This window comes from Falco naumanni, chromosome 3 (genome assembly GCF_017639655.2).
Source record: "Falco naumanni isolate bFalNau1 chromosome 3, bFalNau1.pat, whole genome shotgun sequence".
NCBI classification, from domain to species: domain Eukaryota; kingdom Metazoa; phylum Chordata; class Aves; order Falconiformes; family Falconidae; genus Falco; species Falco naumanni.
Genome location: NC_054056.1, coordinates 81,240,054 through 81,258,715, shown reverse-complemented (window position 1 = coordinate 81,258,715; position 18,662 = coordinate 81,240,054). Strand labels below are relative to the sequence as shown.

At 38.4% G+C, this 18,662-nt stretch overlaps 1 protein-coding gene across 1 annotated transcript in view; it reads right to left on the bottom strand.

Annotated features, from left to right (window-relative positions):
- The window catches only part of KCNB2 (potassium voltage-gated channel subfamily B member 2), a 203,284-nt gene that overhangs the window by 10,264 nt on the left and 174,358 nt on the right, over nucleotides 1-18,662 (bottom strand). The window lies entirely within an intron of this gene.

Genomic DNA, 18,662 nt, shown 5'->3' with positions numbered 1-18,662 from the left:
AAAAGAATATAGGCAGTTTTGAGATAGTGTGTGAAATGTTACAGTGATGCAAAAATATTATAAAACTTTACTTGGAAAAAATACATTGTTTTGATTAGAAGTCCTAAGAAAACCCAGGTTTCTATTAGAAATTCTAAAATTGTTTTCTGTTTTGAAGCTCAATTTAAGCTAATTCATAAACGCATTTTCTCTCATTTCTCAGAAATGATACTGTTAAATCCATTTGGTGATGTTTGGTGTACTTCCAAGGACACACTAAGTCTGACAAAATGGCTGTAATACCCAAGAAGAGTGAGATGCAACTAAGCAGAATGCGGATGTGATGAGTAGATTGGGAGAGATTGGTCACGATGGTGATGATGGCTCCAGGGATGGAAAGGCCACCACACTAACTTTGAGAAAAACGGCAGTAAGCCTGTTCTAGCACAAATTCAGCTCTCTAAACACAAACTGAAATTGCTCATTGTGTGAGGGTTTGTATTTGACATCATGTTGTACTTATGCGCTATCTTTGGCCTTTTTCAGCTAATAATAGTACAGAACAGGTAGCACCTTTCATATTTTGAAGTATTCCAAACATATTTGTATCACGCTCCACCAGTGCTGATTCTGCATTTTTTGTTGTTTGTTTGTTGTTGTTGTTTAGCCATATTTATTGGAGGAATAAGATCCATTCATTTCTCCTGCCAAGTGAGTTGTGGACCACCTACCTTCATCTTTCACACAGCCCACTCAGAAAACATATGCTCGTTAATTTGTCCTATTTAGGAGGGCTATACACCCCTTTAAAAATTCTGCTACCCACAACAGCAAAAGAAACCAATCTTAGTAAAGAATGAAGGCAATAACACTGCATGCCTAGGCAGGACTGATCAATGACATTTGTGATGTCCTGTAGCTAGGACAGAGGCAGACAAAAGGCAACACCACTGGAGAGCAATAACTACCTTTCAAACTGTGAAAGTTGCTTGTATCACATTTCACTGTGAAAAAGTTTGAAGCTCAAATAAGGTATACTAGGTTCCCCACTTCACTGAAATCACTGTGTAATAACTAATGCATGCTTGAGTTCTCTAAAATACTCAATAACATAATTATACTTTCAGGATTCAAAGAACAAATAAACATGGCACAGGTCTGAATGGTGAGCTTGCAGTTCCTGTCAAACTGACAGCTTCCACACTGGGGCCGGCATCAGAATGTAAATAACAGCATAGGAAAAAGCTGTATAATACAAGGACCCAATTACTTGACATGCATTGTTCTTAAAAAAGAAAATAATGAGAACATACCTGCCCAATTGTCATCAAACTGTTTTTAATTAGGAAACACTGGTGTTTCAGTCTGTCATAGGGAATTTATTTTATGCCTAAATGTTCACCAGCATAGAAAAGATCCTGGAAAAGATGTGAGTCAATGTATAACACCCTTTCTAACACTGCATAACAGTGCTAAATCTCCATGCATTTTATAGGTCTGGAATACAAACCTTTCCTGTTTAGAATTGCCACCCAGGGTGTTTTACTGACAACAGCCATCTATCTGTTGCAGCCATTCATTCATATGCTGATAACATGCAAGCCTGAACTCTGTCAGCCATTTTAATATAATACACAGAATAGCAAGTCTGGAATTTGTAGTGTTTTATAGATGTCATCTATAAGCATGAGTCTGTTCTTGGTGGAAAAATTTTACAGCAAAGCGAAGTTTCTTCTAATGTAAGAATCTCTGTGTTTTGTTTGTCTGGGACTTTGTAGTGTAATTAAAGTCGTGCATCATTCCACAAACAGTATGTTTTAATTATTGCAATTGATTAGATTTTACAACTCATTAGGCAAAGAATGGCAGGGGATCACTAGGAAGAACAAAAGAAACTATGAGAAAAAGAAGAAAAAAAAGATACTCCCTATTCTGAGTCTACATAAAGAACACTTCGCAGATAGTAGTATGCTGACAAATCCTCATAGACCAGATGTAGCTTAAATTAACAGAAGCACAGAGTTTATAAGAAAGGCCTGTAACATGCTAGGATAGCTATGTGATAAAGAAGGGTAAAAAACCCACTGCTGACTTGAATCTTAGCAAAAGTACTTGTGTTCTGGGCATGTTTCTGGAACTGTACTCTGGACTGAATTGCCTGGAAAATTTTGCATACTCCAGATCATCGATCTATGACCACAGTTTGGCTATATAATTCTTGACATACTATTTTAAATCTGCATTTCAGGATATTAACAATACTCCTTTTAAATGACAGATTCCGGGTGCTTATGTTATTTAGCTGTGGTTCTACAAAAACACATAAAAATCCAACTCTTACTAAACATTAAAAATATTTCCTTATAGATTGCAAAATGTTTCTAAAAGAATGGACATATTTAAATTGCTTTCTCATGGGCTCAGTATGAGACTTTTGAATCTGTTGCTGATGCAGTGAATAGTAAAATATCCCTTGAGTTAATGATGCAGTCTTAACTGGCTGCTCCAGACACTGTTGTTTCTGATTTTTGGAGGGGCAAGGACTGGTAGCAATCTCCTGAAAAAGTAGTGGTTTCCCAGTATTAAATTGCCACTAAAAACTGGCTTTTTTTTTTTTTTCCTGTGCACGCAGCTCGTCACTCATTATTGCCAGCACTGTGAGGACTTCTACATAGATTGAGCATACAACTGAGGCAGAAAATAGAGGTGTAATGGAATAGTCTTCAAATTGCTCCTTGCAGTTCTGCAACAACTGCCATTGTGAAAAGGCTTCTGACATAACTGACATGCTGGTGTTACTGTTACATAATGCAGAGAAAAAGTATACATTAGGTTCTTACTGAAGTATAGCTGATAGGGAAGGTTCAGGTGAGCCATATCTTACAGCCAGTGAAGTATATTTGATTTATATAGGTTTCAATCTGTAATTGCATTAGCAATGATATCTCCTTAGTTTTTGTTCCAGGGTAGGATCTAAGGTAGGATCTAGCCCATTTAAATAACAAACAGCAATATAGTCTCATTACTTTTCAAATCTCTAGCCTCCACAGGCATTGAAATTTATAAGACTGTTATATATTCTTACATTTCTGCTCTGATATTGAGTTTGCAACTGAATGGTACAGAGTTTTGCTCAGTAGGAGCACTGTCTTGTACATCTTCCTAAATCTGTGTCCTGTTCTTGACACCTGGGACTACCCAAATGGGATGCTCATTGGAGCAGCAAAGACAACACTACAAACTGAGCTGCCTTCCAACTATAAGCATTATCATATGAGGAATTTCAAGAGTAGTCAGGACATCAGTGTAGCTACTTAGGGGAAGCGGTCATTATACTTTCCTTCAGCAATGCAAAGGAGAAGCACATCTTTATGTTTCTACAAACTGGATAAGTACAAGGATATTTTGCCAGCTAATAATAGCACTTACCAGTGCAGCACCACGGCACTGCTTTCAGCAGCTACCACTGCTGTTCTGTGCTAGACACTGCACAACAAGGTCGTGAGACAGCATCTGTGTCCCTGGTTGCTTCATTGTCTTCCTTAATTGTGTCCCTGGGACTTCCGAGTTACAAGCATGACCTCATGCTTCTGGCCTACGATTCTACATTGTGCTGCTCTGCAGAGAGGTCTGTATTCAGGTCACACCTGCCTGCTGGCAGTTCTGCACTCAAAATGTGTACTGGTGTGTCACAGCTCACACCATGAACAGTGTGGCCGAATCAGAAGTCTGTTGCTTTGAATCTGAGGTTTCAGCAGGCCACACTGAAAAAGTTCAACAAAGCCGAGACACTTTGCTACTGATAACAGTAGCAAACAACCCTTACTGGCTAATGCTCTTTATTAACACAAGGTCCTTCACCAGGAGACATGAAAAAGGAGACAAATAGGGACAAACTCTACTTGGATTTGGTCCAAACTGGAGCGCAACGGAGTTATGGCAAACCTTAAGCATGCCAATTCTAGCCATCTGGAATGCTAGAATCTTAATAGTTCCAACACTGAAAATTAAATAATAGATGTATTGTATATGTTTGCAATAGTCCTTGTCTTAGTGTCATGGAAAAAAATCATTGCTAGTTACTAAAATTAGACCTCGATGCCAATTTAAAATTATCCTAAAACTATTACTAAGAAATAAGACACCAGCCTCCAGTCCGGTCAGATACTCTGACCTCAGCTTCTGCTTTGTCATTATTTGAGCTGAGTCAGTACTTGGCAAGAGTGAAGACAGAATGTCATGATATAGTAAGAAAGAAGTTTATATCATTCTGTCATAAAGTCTTAAAACAGACATCCTTTGTAGTTGTCTTACAGGGCCTGCAAACCATCATTACAAGTGGAAAACTGCCACTGCTTATGCACATCTACCCTTTCTGAGTACACCTTTCATCTCTTTTTTAACCCTCTAGAATAACCTGATTGCAGACTTATGGCACAGGTCTAACAGCTCCACACAGAATACAGTGCTTAACTTTTGAAAAATAAGATGGAAAAGAGGGAAATAATTTAACAGAATAACATAAATTTAGTTCAGCTTACAGCTCTGTCACAGTTGCCCTTTCAGGAACACATCTGATAATGGCTCTGACAGCATGTGTAATCACAGAACAGTTTCTCACTGCTACTCTTGATCTCCTTCCTTGATGACATTATTTAGAATTCTGACCTTTCTTTTCCACTCTTTCCTAGATCATTATTATTAATATTTTTTAAGGACTCAGTTTGAATGTTCTTCATTGATCTTTCAGGGATATTCATTAAGCCTGACACTAACCTCCATATATGAAGGTTAAGCTGTTGGTGTTGTATTTATCTTGGCTAAGTGATGCACACTCTTTTCTTTCTGTTACTTTGCACTGGGATGACTGTCACCTTAAAAGCTTAGCCTAGAAATGCTCTTTTAGGAGGTTTTAACTATAGATTTCATGACCAGCTTCATAAACACTTCCTATCATACCTTTAGATATGAGAAGTGGCTACTAGTTCATCAGTAGATGAACAGCTGCTGCTATGTCTTTAGTTCAGCTTCACAGACCCAAGGTCCCATTAAGCTATTGAGTTCATGTACTTTTAGATGTTTATTCATGGGTCCACGAAGTTCAGTGGTGACTCTACATAAGTAGTCATTTCTCAAGTGTCATTTGTCCAGGGATGTGCTGTCCTATCAAGATCACCCAGACTGGGAGCCAACATAGTGAAGCTGAGGGTAGGTGGTCCATGGAACCGCCTTTGCTTCTGTAACGTGGCATCCTTCAGGTCTGTGTCTGAGGAGGCTCAAGGGAGGTGATAGTTTGCTGCATACACATTCCAGTATGTGTGGGAGACTAACGGTGATAACATCAGCATGATCATAATGATAAGTCTAGCAGGAAGGTTAATAACAGGTAGTTAAAGCTGGGATTTTACCACTAGCTCACTCAAACTTCTTCAAGCACAGCTATATCTAAGCAAGGTATTTTGAAACTGGCTCCACTGTGTTTACCTGACCTGAGAATCTACTACTGCTGTCTTAGCACATCCTTCACTTCAGAAGTTCAGTCATAAAGCCTTTCTGTGTAGCTGATATGCTTCCTGCTTGAGAGACCTGTGCGAACTCCAGTTTTTTTCACAAAGCGTTTCCATACCTATCTCTCTTCCACTTTGTGCTGGCCTTCCCATTCCACAGACTAATATTTGCCTTAGAATACCAAGACTCTCAGAGGGGATAAATCTGCTCAGGAAAGGATCCCATGTTCTTTGAGAGCAGCCTGGTGTATTTCTGGTTTAAATTAACAATAACAAAATACATCTCTCCTGCATTCAGTTACAGGTAAATTACTGGGGTTTGTATTTATGCTATTAGAATAACAGTAATATCCCTCGATTGTAGAGGAATGTTAATTAACATTATTAATATACAGCTGAGGGCTGGCTTCAGGGGCGGTGGGTTGGCTGACGTGGATAATGTGCAGCTGTGGCTGGTGTCTGCTAAATAGCTAAATAGCTCTAAGAGGTATAGAAGAGGGGTACTAGGTGAAAAGAGATCTGGAAGAAGTAGAGGGAGGAGAGTGAGCCAGCCAGCCAGCCAGCCAGCCAGCCAGCGTGAGCCTTGGATGCAAGAGAGACAAGGAAAGCCCCTGGGAGAAGAAGGGGGGCTGGATGAGGAGAGGCTGGCTGAAAGAGGAGCCTGGATGAAGAGAGAATCCAGACACAAGTAGAGGCAAGAAGCAGGGTGGACTGGCCTGCAGAGGATGAAGAAACAGCATGGACAGTAGATGAACTGTTGAAACCTTGTGGGGGGTTGGTGGCTGTGCTAGGGCAAGGTGTGGGAACTACTTATTGAAGTTAACCTGGTATGGGATGGTGAAAGCTTGTTGCAGCCAGCTAGCTTTGATAGTGCCGTGACATCCCTCCTGCATGCTGTGGTAGGCAAACTACATTTACTTAATGACTTGCTTATTGCTTTAGGGAAGGATGACCTTAGGGTTTTTACCACCTAGAATTTCAGCATCAGGGTTTAGTATAATGTGGGTTTGAACATTTGTTCATGGCTGAATATGGAGGTGGTTTTGTATAAGGCAATTCCAGTGGGTAATATGGGAAAATGAGAACCCTGGGAAAGTGGACTGAGTCTTTATGAAAGGGAACATAGGGGCCATTAAAGTCTATTGAACACTAGTGGCATGTTAGCTACATAGTAGAAAATGAAGTACAACACTGCTCAAATCTGCAGGATGTATTTACTAAACATTGTGACCAAAAAGTAGTAACAGATCTTGGAGACCAGAGAAGTTGGGCTAGGCATAACAGGCAATGTGTGACGGCTAGGTGGATCTGCAGCACAGCCCTGCAGAAACCTGCTGTGATCATAAGCAGAAGTTGAGGATAATACTGAGGGTATTTGTTAGAGTGGTAAAGATGGGAAATCTTAAGTGGTCACAGATGAAGGCAGTCTTTACAGTTTGGGAAGAAGCATATGTATTTTGGCATTAACAGAGCCAGCCCTAATTACTGTTTATTTAGCAGAAAGCTGATGAGCATTACTTTGGGCTTGTTAATATTAAAATCCATATCAAGTCAGTTCTATTTTTTTTGTTGGGCAGCAAAAGGCTATCTCATCTGGAGACATTTCACAATAAATAGCAAACTACCCACGAGGACTTATGTAGAAGAAATGGCAGGCCCAGAGTCAGTGTAAGTGAATTGCTTTTTTTTCTTTTTTTCTAGAAATTGGATAAGCCCATGGATTTGTCCGTTATATTATTGACAGAAATGAAGCTAGTACCTGCTTAAAATTACAGTGTAACTAGTTTAATCAATTAGATCATTTAATGTAGGTTACAGTGAAAATAAAACTAACGAAAGCTTTCTTGGCTGTATAAGAATGGGAGAAATTTAACTCCCCATTACAGATTAACATGACTCTTGAAGTTAATTTTGTGTTTAAGACTTTATTTACAAAATAGTTTTGTGTCTGCAGAGCTTTTGACCTCGATAAATATTTTTAGATTAAACAATTTTCCCATGTGTGCAAGAATAGTCAGCTAAAGTTATTAAAACTGAGTAAGACGTCTTTAATAAAGTCCCTGCCTGTCCTTATTCAGAAGTTTTCTAAACCTTTAGGTGATCCCGGCTGGCGTGTTTATATTTAGGTTGTGTTTTGTACTAGTTGTGTAATTTCTGGGTAGTAAAAGCTGATTATTGTTATTATAACTCAGATGAATGAATGAACTAGAATCTTCAAAATTTTCATCAGAGTCACGAAAAGAGCTTGCAGTTGCCAACTCTTTTGCATGGCAGACCATATGCAGGATCTGTTCTGCACTCCTTGCATGCACAGAACATTGGCTTCATTACCAGGTGTTTCATTTCCAAAAAAACCAAGCGGAACCACCACCACCCCACCCTCCCCAGGGCGCTCTGTCGTGTGTCCCCTGGGTTCTGAATGCGAACCCTGTGGTGTGCTGTCCCGGTGCACCCACGTCTGCTGTAAACCCCTTTTATCCTACCACCTTAAATGCACGAAGGTATGGCAAGTATACCATTTATAAAGATAGTACAGGAAAATTAAAGATAATACTGGCACAGTATTTGTTTCTCTGACAAAATACCATTGAAGCAGGCTGGAATCTCACCAGAGGTGAGAGATTTCTTTTTAGTGCTTCTTGTTAAATAAGTAATTAAAAGCATGTGGCAAATCGTGGTGGAGCAAAACAAGCAGGAGTAATGAAAAATAAAAAACCACACAATTATTTAGCTCAGAAGTTTTAGTATATGCTGCTGGATATGATAGGGGAAATCAACAGACCTGATGTACAGATTTATTCTGATACTACAAAGTTTGATATTAACATTCAACTTAAAACAGAAAGCTGGATGGAACTGATCTAAAAAAGAAATGCTGTGGAAATTGGAAATTATATTTCTTGGTCTCGCTGTTTGTATTTGGCATTTAGTTTTAATGGCATTTGTTTACAGCTGAAAACTCCGATTATTAACCAGGACTGCGCACTTGAGTCCAGTTTGCTGGTAACCATATTAAGGTTTTTGTTTAAGCTATTCTCATTCTATCATCTTTTCACCATTGACTGAAACTGTCTTCTAGTGATACGATACTATGAGTAAAGATGACATCCCACCTGAACACTGCTGTTATCTCAAAGAGATTTGCTAGTCAGCCTTATTTGGAATTATGACAGGCACAAGATGCAGACATAATCTTTACTCACACTTCTAAAATAATTTTTCTATCTTGGCATCATGTCTGTTTCTATATATATTTCAGAACTGCAGCTCTATATGAAACATCTACATTGATCTATAGGTTTATATAAAGCTTATGCCAATATTTTCCACACTTGTGGAATCAGAAAAATTGTTAGGAAATGAATCTGGTGTGTTGTTTCCTCTTTTGCAGTACAGTCATGTGCAGATAAAGGCCTGCATATTATAACTAATTTTTTACAAACATTTTTACTACCTGATTCAGACCTCTGCTGGAAATGTATGTAATATGATAATTTTTTTCATTACTAGATCACATGCATGACATTTAGAATATTAACTGTAGCTTCAACAGAAATATATGAACCTTTCATATATCATGTGTTTTAGGATGCTAACAGATTCTAGCAGACATTGATTTACTAGTTACTAATTTCATGCTTCAAAGACTATGTCCATAAGCATGTGGGCTATGGACCTAATGGGGGGGGAAGGGGGGGGGGAGAGGGGGGAAAAAAAAAAAGAGATCAAGCTGAAGAAGACAGAGAGACCTTTTTTATCAGCCTTCAGGTTTTTGCATTTCCTGGAGGGAATTAATCCTATCCCAGTGGCAGAAATTATGTTGTGAATGGAAAATGTACAGATGGCAAAGTACTTCATTCTCTGTGGGGTTTTCAACTCCTTTAATTAATAAAATTTACTATATATCTAAAAAAGATTACTGATTAAACTTGAGTCAAGTCCTGATAGATAATATTATTATTGTATGCCTATCTTGTTATAAATCATTAAATATTCAATTCCCCATAATTAATATTCTCTTTTCAATATGCTTTATTAAGAAGATATTTAATGTGCTTTAATTCTGTTTACAGTAAGTTTAACTGTTCTAAGTACACAACAATCCTACCAAAACATACAGAGAGCACAGTCACCAAATAATATAATGATTACTTTATAAACCATTCATAACTTCTCTATGAAAGAAGGAATTGTTTAATTGTTCGATCTCCTACTGTATTTTAAAGTATTTTTTCTCTTAAAAAATTTTAGAATCTCTTTTCTTAAATAAACCCCTAGAAGTTAAATACAGTGTTAGGGGAAGTTAATTCTAGGGGATGAAAAAAAATAATGCAGTAGTTTAAATAAGATTCTAGGCTTAATCCAATCAGTAAAGAAAATTTATTTGGTTAGATGTAGATTTGTTATAGATATTTCCCACCAGTTTCAGTATCATGAAGACATGTTACTAAGAAATAAAGCTGGCAACTTGAGAAGAAAATTAATAGTTAGTGAAGCCAAAATATTCTGTGAATGTAAAGTAAAAGGTAGCCTGCATGGGCTGTGCGTACGCTGTGGACTGAAGTGGAGTGGAGCCCTGTTTAGACCAGTTCTAAAAAAATAATCAAAGACAGCAAAACAATGCAGTTGTTGCAGCACAGAACCTCCTGCTGTGGTGTGGTGGGTTGACCTTGGCTGGATGCCAGGTGCCACCAAAGCTGCTCTATCACACCCCTTCTCAACCAGATAGGGGAGAAAAAACATAATGAAAGGCTCCTGGGTTGAGATAAGGACAGGGAGATCCCTTGGCAATTAGTCACAGGCAAAACAGACTCGACTTGGGGAAATTAATTTATTATGAATCAAATCAGAGTAGGATAATGAGAACTAAAAATCAAAACTTAAAATCACCTTCCCCCCACCCCGCCTTCTTCTCAGGCTTAACTTAATTCCCAAGTTCTCTCCTTCCTCCCACCAGCAGCGCAGGGGACGGGGAATGGGGGTTACGGTCAGTCCCTCCCACGCTGTCTCTGCTGCTCCTTCCTCCTTGCACTCTTCACCTGCTCCAGTGTGGGGTCCCTCCCACAGAAGAAATTTCGACATGAACTTCTCCAATGGAAGTCCTTCGTATGGGCTGCAGTTCTTCATGAACTAACAGACATGTACCCCATGGGTCTGCCAGTCCTGCCAGCAAACCTGCCCCAGCGCGGGCTTCCCATGGGTCACAGCCCCCTTTGGGCATCCACCTGCTGGGGTGTGGGGTCCTCCACGGACTGCAGGCAGAGATCTGCCCCTCCATGGGCTGCAGGACAGCCTGCCTCCCCATGGGCTGCAGGGGAACCTCTGCTCTGGCCCTGGAGCCCCTCCTGCCTCCTCCTGCACTGACCTGGGTGTCTGCAGAGTCGCTTCTCTCACATGTTCTCACTCCTCTCTTCCACTGCAATTTTGTTGTGCAGGTTACTTCCCCCCCCCCCCCCTTCTTAAATATGCTATCCCAGAGGTGCTACCAATGATGGGCTCAGCCTTGGCCACCGGTGGGTCCATCTTGGAGCTGGAAGCTTCTAGCAGCTTCTTGCAGAAGCCACCCCTGTAGCTCCCCTGCTACCAAAACCTTGCCGTGCAAACCCACTACATGTGGCTACACGGCCAAAATTTGGAGAGGTAGGCATTAGATTGAGAACAGTTCTTTGGCTGGGTTGGATGCTGAGCAGCAGAATTCAGATCCAGAATTTGGGTTAGAAAATTTTCCTTATGTTAGCCATCCCTCCAGAATTAGTTCTGAAACTTCAGCTGCAATACTCCAGTTTCAAGCCCTTATTAAGATGTGATGTGTTCTGTAACACATCCACAGAGTACCAATGTTCTTCAAAAAAATACATAAATGTCCTCACATCACATTTACAGAGGTCACATTGTAATTGAATAAAGACCTGATGCACAAAATATATTATATGTTATTAAAATATTGTTAAAAGGTACTGCTCATGCTGCTGCATGCTCAGACTGATACCATACTAGATCGGAAAATACCTGTCGGTTATGTGAACCTTTCAATTTAGGGCTCTAATTCAGACTCCACTTTTAGCACCAATAACTTGGGCAGGCGCCCAAGTGTTCAAGGAATGTTTGTTTTGTCCTACGCTGTGGGTTGGCCAGAAGAATGGCTGAATATTCACTGAATATTCTATGTATAATAGAAGACTGGTTTTGTCTGGTCACATATAAATGTCTGTTAGGCTTCAAACGCTCATGATCTACCTGTGTCACAGGGTCTGGTTTTGTTCTTAGGTAATCGAAGGGAAATTAGCTGTTGTGTTTAACCAGAGTACACAAGTGGAGTTTGAATATTTTGGTCAGCTTTATTGGGAATGTGCTGATCACCAAGAGAAGAAGGATGACTGTTTAAAGAAGAGCAGGTTTTGGACCTCAGCAGCGGAGTGAGGAAGCAAAGGAAGGAAGCTGACAAGTCCAGCATTCCACAGAAGAGGTTTTGATATTTTTCCTGTTTTGTATTTTAACCAGTAGATGTCTCTGTTTTATCATGCAGTTGTTGACAAGGACACAATATTCCTATTGTCACAACACATATTTAGTGAAAAAATGTTTGTTTCCCATGGAATGAATATACGTGAATGTAAAAATGCTGACTTAATGCTCTTGGCATACCCTGCTGATTTCTGACCAACCTAAGCTGCTGGAAGTCTTAGTGAGAGCTCTGGCTGCTAAGCAACTTTGAAAATCATCCTTCTGGAAATATCCTATAGGATTTTAAGAGGACAAAAGAGGAAATGGTGAGATTCTATGGACATTCATCTAAAAAAGTAATAAATTTTGTACAGCTTTCTTTATGGTATAGTAAGGCTTGGAAGCAGCTTACAGAACAGTATGGCATATTCAGTTTCTAAACAATGCCTCAGGAATTTCCAAGTTATGATAGATGAATTGTCTTCTCTGCTTCATGAATGTGTAAGATAATATTATTTCTGTGTCTATAGCCATCAAAAGCATTAATGCAGATGATTTGAAGCATTAATGCCTAACTGAAAATATCAATGTGATACAATTCTATTCAGACATTTGTGTTTTCCTCATCATATTGGGGAGATATATATATATAGTTATTCTAAAATCAAGATATATAATTTCAGAAAGTATACCTTCTTTTGTTTAGTAATTGTCTAAAAATGTGATAGGTTTCTATTATTTTTTTTAGGTTTTACCCTTGTGCTATGGCAGTAGTCCATACCTTTAATATCAGGACCTTGGTTTTTGGCTCTGTTTTCCTGGGTATCTTTGTATTTGAGATCCCAGTTTCGTTCATCTGAGAGAAAAAGCTCTAGACTGGATCTGCACTGAGCCCTGAACTGCATCAGAGCTTTTTGTTTGCAGGTTGTTCCATCCTGGCCAGGTGTTCCCTTGGTAGAAATCCCTACAGAAACTGTTAGGATTTGTGGTTGTGACTCATACTAATTAAACTGCATAAGCATATTATGTTAGAGAAGAAAAATGTTGCCTAGTTTTGATGATAGCTGTGCCCACATGAGCTAAAGTGGTATGCTGGGGCTTTACTTTTTTTGCCATTGAGACCCAAGTCTGTGCTGGAAACTTCTCCAGTTGGCGGCAACACGACATCAAGGACAAATACATGTTCTAAAGTTCCCCTACATGTTCACACTTCCACACACTGTGGCCATTTCTCCTACTGTTAAGTGGAGCCATAGGTGAGCTACTTTATAGTCCATGTTTATGCTCCAAATGCACTGTGATGAGAGGCATGGACAGCCAGTCTCTAAGAACCATTAATCCTGTGTCACTGATTCCACATCCTCAAAGGGTGGCCATTTCTAGGAGTCAAGCCCAGCATGAAGTAGTAGAAGGAAATATCAGGCCTTACCCTGAAATGACTTATTATTAGACACAGCTGTTCCCCAAATGTATGGACAATGAGGAATTGATTGTAGAAGGGAAAATCAGTGTAGAACAGTTGCAAAAGAAGGATCAAATAGTTGAGTCTTCCTGATTGTCAAACTGATGGCCAGGCCACAGAAACCCCAGAGGTTTCCATGACTGCAGCTATAGAGCAGTCTCCATAGCTCAGTTAAGCTTAAGACAAGAAATAAACCTGAAAATAAATGTCAGGTGTGAACAGCAACTATTTGCAGCAAGGTTATGGACAATGCAGTTAATCTTCAAAGAACCTGTGAACATGGAACAAATACATTATACTCTGGCTATGCTTCAGGAAGTATCTTTCATAGTTGACAATTTCATAATGCATGGGTTTTTTTCTTTTAAATGCCAGCATCTGGCAATTTATGGTAAAGACTTGGAATGGAGGCTTTGTGGTAATTACAACTGCTTCTGTCTACACACTGATTACATCTACTTCTACTTCCAGAAAGCTACATACAAAAACCCACCACCACCAGAAAACCAAAAATTTGCTGTAAGGGCAATGTGATTATTCTGCACAATCTTTATGATAAGGGACAGTGCTGCACAAGAAAGTCATGAAGACAAACATTTGCAGAAGTGCTAATCAAAACAGAACAAATATATTTGAAAAAATCTTTTCCTGTGGAACATATATAAAAAAACCATGACTGCTAGTAGTTTACACAGAATCATGGCAGTATGTAAAGAAGACAGTATAATTTAGGCACCAGTCAGTTACACTTAGAATAAACTGGAACCACTGTGCATAAGGAATATATGTAATGTTACTATATACTGTTAAGTATAGTTTCTCTGAGATTTAAACATACAGCTATGTTCTTTCAGAAGGATTATTTATTATTGATCTATTTATTATTGATTCTAATTGCTTCTGGTTTACTCTGGGTTCTTTGTGCCCAATTATTTTTCTGTAAATAATCTAATGAGAAACACATTTTAATGGGAAAATACCTGTCTTACTATACCTATAAGCTAGCTGATGTTATGTATTTCACTGCTATTAATAGAAACATGGCAATGGCACTGTGGCTGTGATTTGGGTTTTTTTTGCAAAATTATATGTCTTAGTAGTCATAGAAGTGCATGCTCCTATAACTAACTGTTCCATGCTCCTTTGAAGGATAAGAAGTGGGATGGAGATTTGTTGCCTTTAGTACAATACATTCGACATTATGACAGAAAAGTTAATGTTAGTCTGAAAGCAAATAACTGGAGATACTGTTTTTGCTGTCATACAAGATGCAGAAATGCATATGATGTGGAGATTAAGGAGTCAAAGCATAGGAATATTTGAGGTGCTTTTCAAAATTTGGTATCTGGAGTTTTGAACTGAATTGTTCAGCATCTAAGAAAACACTCCTTGTCTTTGAGGTCCTGTTTCTATTTACCCATAACAGAAACTATAATATCTGATCTTTTGTCTTAATGATAACATTTCAAAAGGAATCTAGTTTGACATGAGACTGGGATTATTTAGAAATATGGGACTATACTAACTCACAGCGACTGAGGAAAATATACTGTCCTCCATCAGCCCTAACATCACCATTTGTGGATACATTTATGCTCAATTAGGTCCCTTCTTCGTTACCAAATCTTGGTTCACTTCCAGGCTCTTTCCAGAGGCAGGTAGTCACCTCCCTCAGACGAAACCAATATGCTTGATAGTATCCTCCAGGAAAGCAATATGAACAAAACATCTAAATCTAAAAGCAGGAACAAGGATGTTTAGAACAGATTTGCCCGTCACCTCTGCCTCTGCTCGGGGCCCTTTTGCTGTAGGTGGCCCTACTGGCACTTCCAAAATGGGAAGGACTGTTAAGTGACTTGTCTACGTGCTTGGACTGAGCCAGGACAGACATTTTCATCGCTGTCATGAACATGTTTTCAAATGTACATATTACTGCTAAATGTGACACCAAATCTGATTTATGAAAGCACTCATATAGCAACTGTGCGATGTTATGTGCATATTTAACACATCTGTTGGCAGAAGCATGCTGTATGTAACTCAACAAGATAAAAAGCGATTTCTATGGATCTGTATCAGCAGGAGGCTTGTTTCAGAGCAGCACGATTTGGGTAAGAAACTCCCCTAAAGGCATGTGAAATCATAAAAGAGGAATATGGTTTCCAAATCTCTCAGTGGAAATCAGAGATCCAAACAGTAAAATGGTGCCAGTAAAGAGAGTAACAGATGCACTTTCATTGCCTGATCCTTCAGCTTAGTCTTTCAATATGAGGAACATCATCGTTAACATGAATACATGTGAATAAAATCACGTTGAAAGTGTTAAACATCAGCAATGTTAGTAGGGCCATTAGCTGCACACCAAATCTGGAAGCTGGAATGAAAGGGGTTAGGCTGTTTTGGTTTTTTTTTTACATCAGAGGAAAATATGTCTCCTCTGCAATACCCCGTCAAACAGAAAAAGCTGCAGTTCCCTCTCCATTACAAAGCATCATTCTTTTATTAAAATTCATTTAGTTTCTAACTCTGTAGCTGGAAAGAAAAGCAATATTTATTTTGGAGTTCCCAGTTGCTTTTGAGTTTGACAAATGACTTAAATTATTTGCTTATCAGATTTAGTTTAGGAATGAATTGTATATTTTTTCCAGAGGGTGTTACAATTGCTAAAGAGTTTCATCAATTTTCCATTAATGTGTAAGTCAGTCTTTGTGATAACTGCTAAAGCAGAGGCATCATATTAACCTCTTGGTACCAGAAGTTGGAATTAGCATATTAACACTTAAGCAACGTAAGCTTTGGCCCACTGGTGACAAGAGATTAAATTGCAACATGCTGTGCCTGCTGTGGATGTATTTACTATACCTGGTTTAATAGATTTTCTGCAATGCACAAATCCTTATCCAGATCCACAGAACTCAGCTGGAATATCTTCACTAACTTCATGAGCCAAAGGCCCATGTAAAGCAGGTATCAGGGATCAAAATCCTATCTCATTGTGATGTATCTTAAACCAGATCAAGAGCTGGTTTAAGGGTGAATCTTTAAGTGTTAAGTTTTCTCCTTCTGCACTCTGTACAGTAATTACTGGTTTTTTTTTGCAGGAGGTAGTAAATTTCAAGTTATTTAGATGCACCGAAGCATAAAAGTTAGAGGTAGATAAGACCTATTAATGCATGTGGAATACTGCTCTGATAATAATTGTATAAATTATATTATATAGATATAAATTCTATAAATTTTATTATATAAATAACTTTTTATTTATTTAATTTAAACATAAATTAATATGTCTTTTGCTGGCTGACAATGCTGAAATTGACCAAATAGCTAAAGAAAGAATATATTTGTGTGGCTGTAAGATTACCAGCATAATATATACTTTTCTGATCAACAATTTATACGTCAAGATATGTTTCAAAATCTGATCACCAGAGTAATCCTAGCTGTAAAAGCCCCATTGCTTTAAAGTAAAATCTTAAAAAAACCACAACAAACTTTAAACATTGATTTGGTAGTATTATGATTGCAGCAGTACAATTTTGAATTCAGTGACTGAATTAATTTTTTCCAGTGAGATACCTGGTTAAACAGTTATCACTCACTTTTTTCTTCAAAAAGTGTTTAGACGTTGCAATTTAAAAAAGAAGCAGCAAAAATATAGGCATAGATACCTTATATAAAATGCCAATATTTTCTATTTTTTATTAAACATGTCAGATGTCTCATGGGAATAAACTTATGAAAGGAATTTGTTGTTCTGCATAACTATTGCTTTAAGTTTTGATGACCTGTGAGTTATCAAAACTTACAGTTTTCCTGAAATTGAAAACCATTTGACCTTTCTAGATGCAAGCTGTTTAATTTTCAAGAGAATCAAATGCAAATTGCTCCTGGGAAAGGCTGGGGAATATCATGTCTATAGCCTCACTTTTCCTAGCTATAAATTTCCTATTGTATAAAACTTCTACATGGAAACTACTGTATAGTAGCTGCCACCTTTACATTGGTCTTATGAGGATGAATTCATTATGTTTGGCATTCAATAAACTCTCAGAGGTCATTTCCCATTTAAATCACAGCATCTTGCTGGCTCTCTTTCTTATGCAGGAATGGAAGACGGGGGTTATTGTTCATGTCCTGCCACACAGGCGCTCAGGGGTGTGCTGGCCACAGTCTAAGAACCTGCACTGTTATTCTTAGTATCATTTTTTAAATAGCTCTGGAAATGATACCACGCTGGACCAACAGTTAGCATAAACCACAGCTGTGCTACTTCTCCAAAGTACTGGTTTGCATGACATGATTTTGTAGCATTGGATAGCTTGTTTTCTTTATAATGCATTATTTACTGCTATTTACATTGCATTGCTGGAAGAATGTGGTTCACTTTGAAGTGGGCTCTTTACAGACAATGGGCACACTCCTTTCTGAATCTAGATTAAACTTGATGCTGAACGAACTGGAAAAATAAAGTGGAAAGATAGGAAGATGAGTTGCTATCTTTACTGATCAAAGCTTAGTACCACAGATTATGTGCTTTGTGTGGTTTTATATGAGTGCCTTTAGAGGAAATGAGGGCCTTCACAAATTCTGGGAACTGTGTAGCAGTAAGTGCTCTTTACCTGGTTAAAAATACAATTTATTATTTTCAAGGATCATTGGTTTTACATATGATTTATATATGTAAGACCTTTTTGCAACAGCAAGAACCATAAAAAGTGCCCTTAGATTAAATGAGAACTGGGTTATCACATTAATAGTAATAATTTTCATTTCCTCACAGTGAAATAAATACAGTCCTCAAAGATGGGGGCAAGACTTGAGATGGGTAAACTGGTCTAGAGGTCTGGAGTTTATGTAGTTAATTGGTTGGGTGGCTTATACTATTTTTGTTCACTTTCTCCCACATCTCTAATAAATACAGATAATATTTCCAACAAATCATTGGCTTTTCCTTCTCTTCCCTGCTGAAAGGCACTTGTCTGCACAAGTTCTGCCAAAAACATAAAAACATGAATAAAGTATCTATTCTATACATCTTCCATGGCAGAAAGAAGCTGTAAATATCCCATTTGACAAAAGGCCTATTAACAAAGTGGAAATAAGAAAAGTATCATCCTTTTCCTCTGCTCCCCACTAGCCTGCCAAGCTGAAAGACTGACATTATTAGTTATTCTCACTGGACCACCTTTTCACTACATTTTGTTAAGTTCATTAAAATTCCTGTTTACCAATTTATAAGCTTCCCCTTTCAGAAACTTACATGAAAA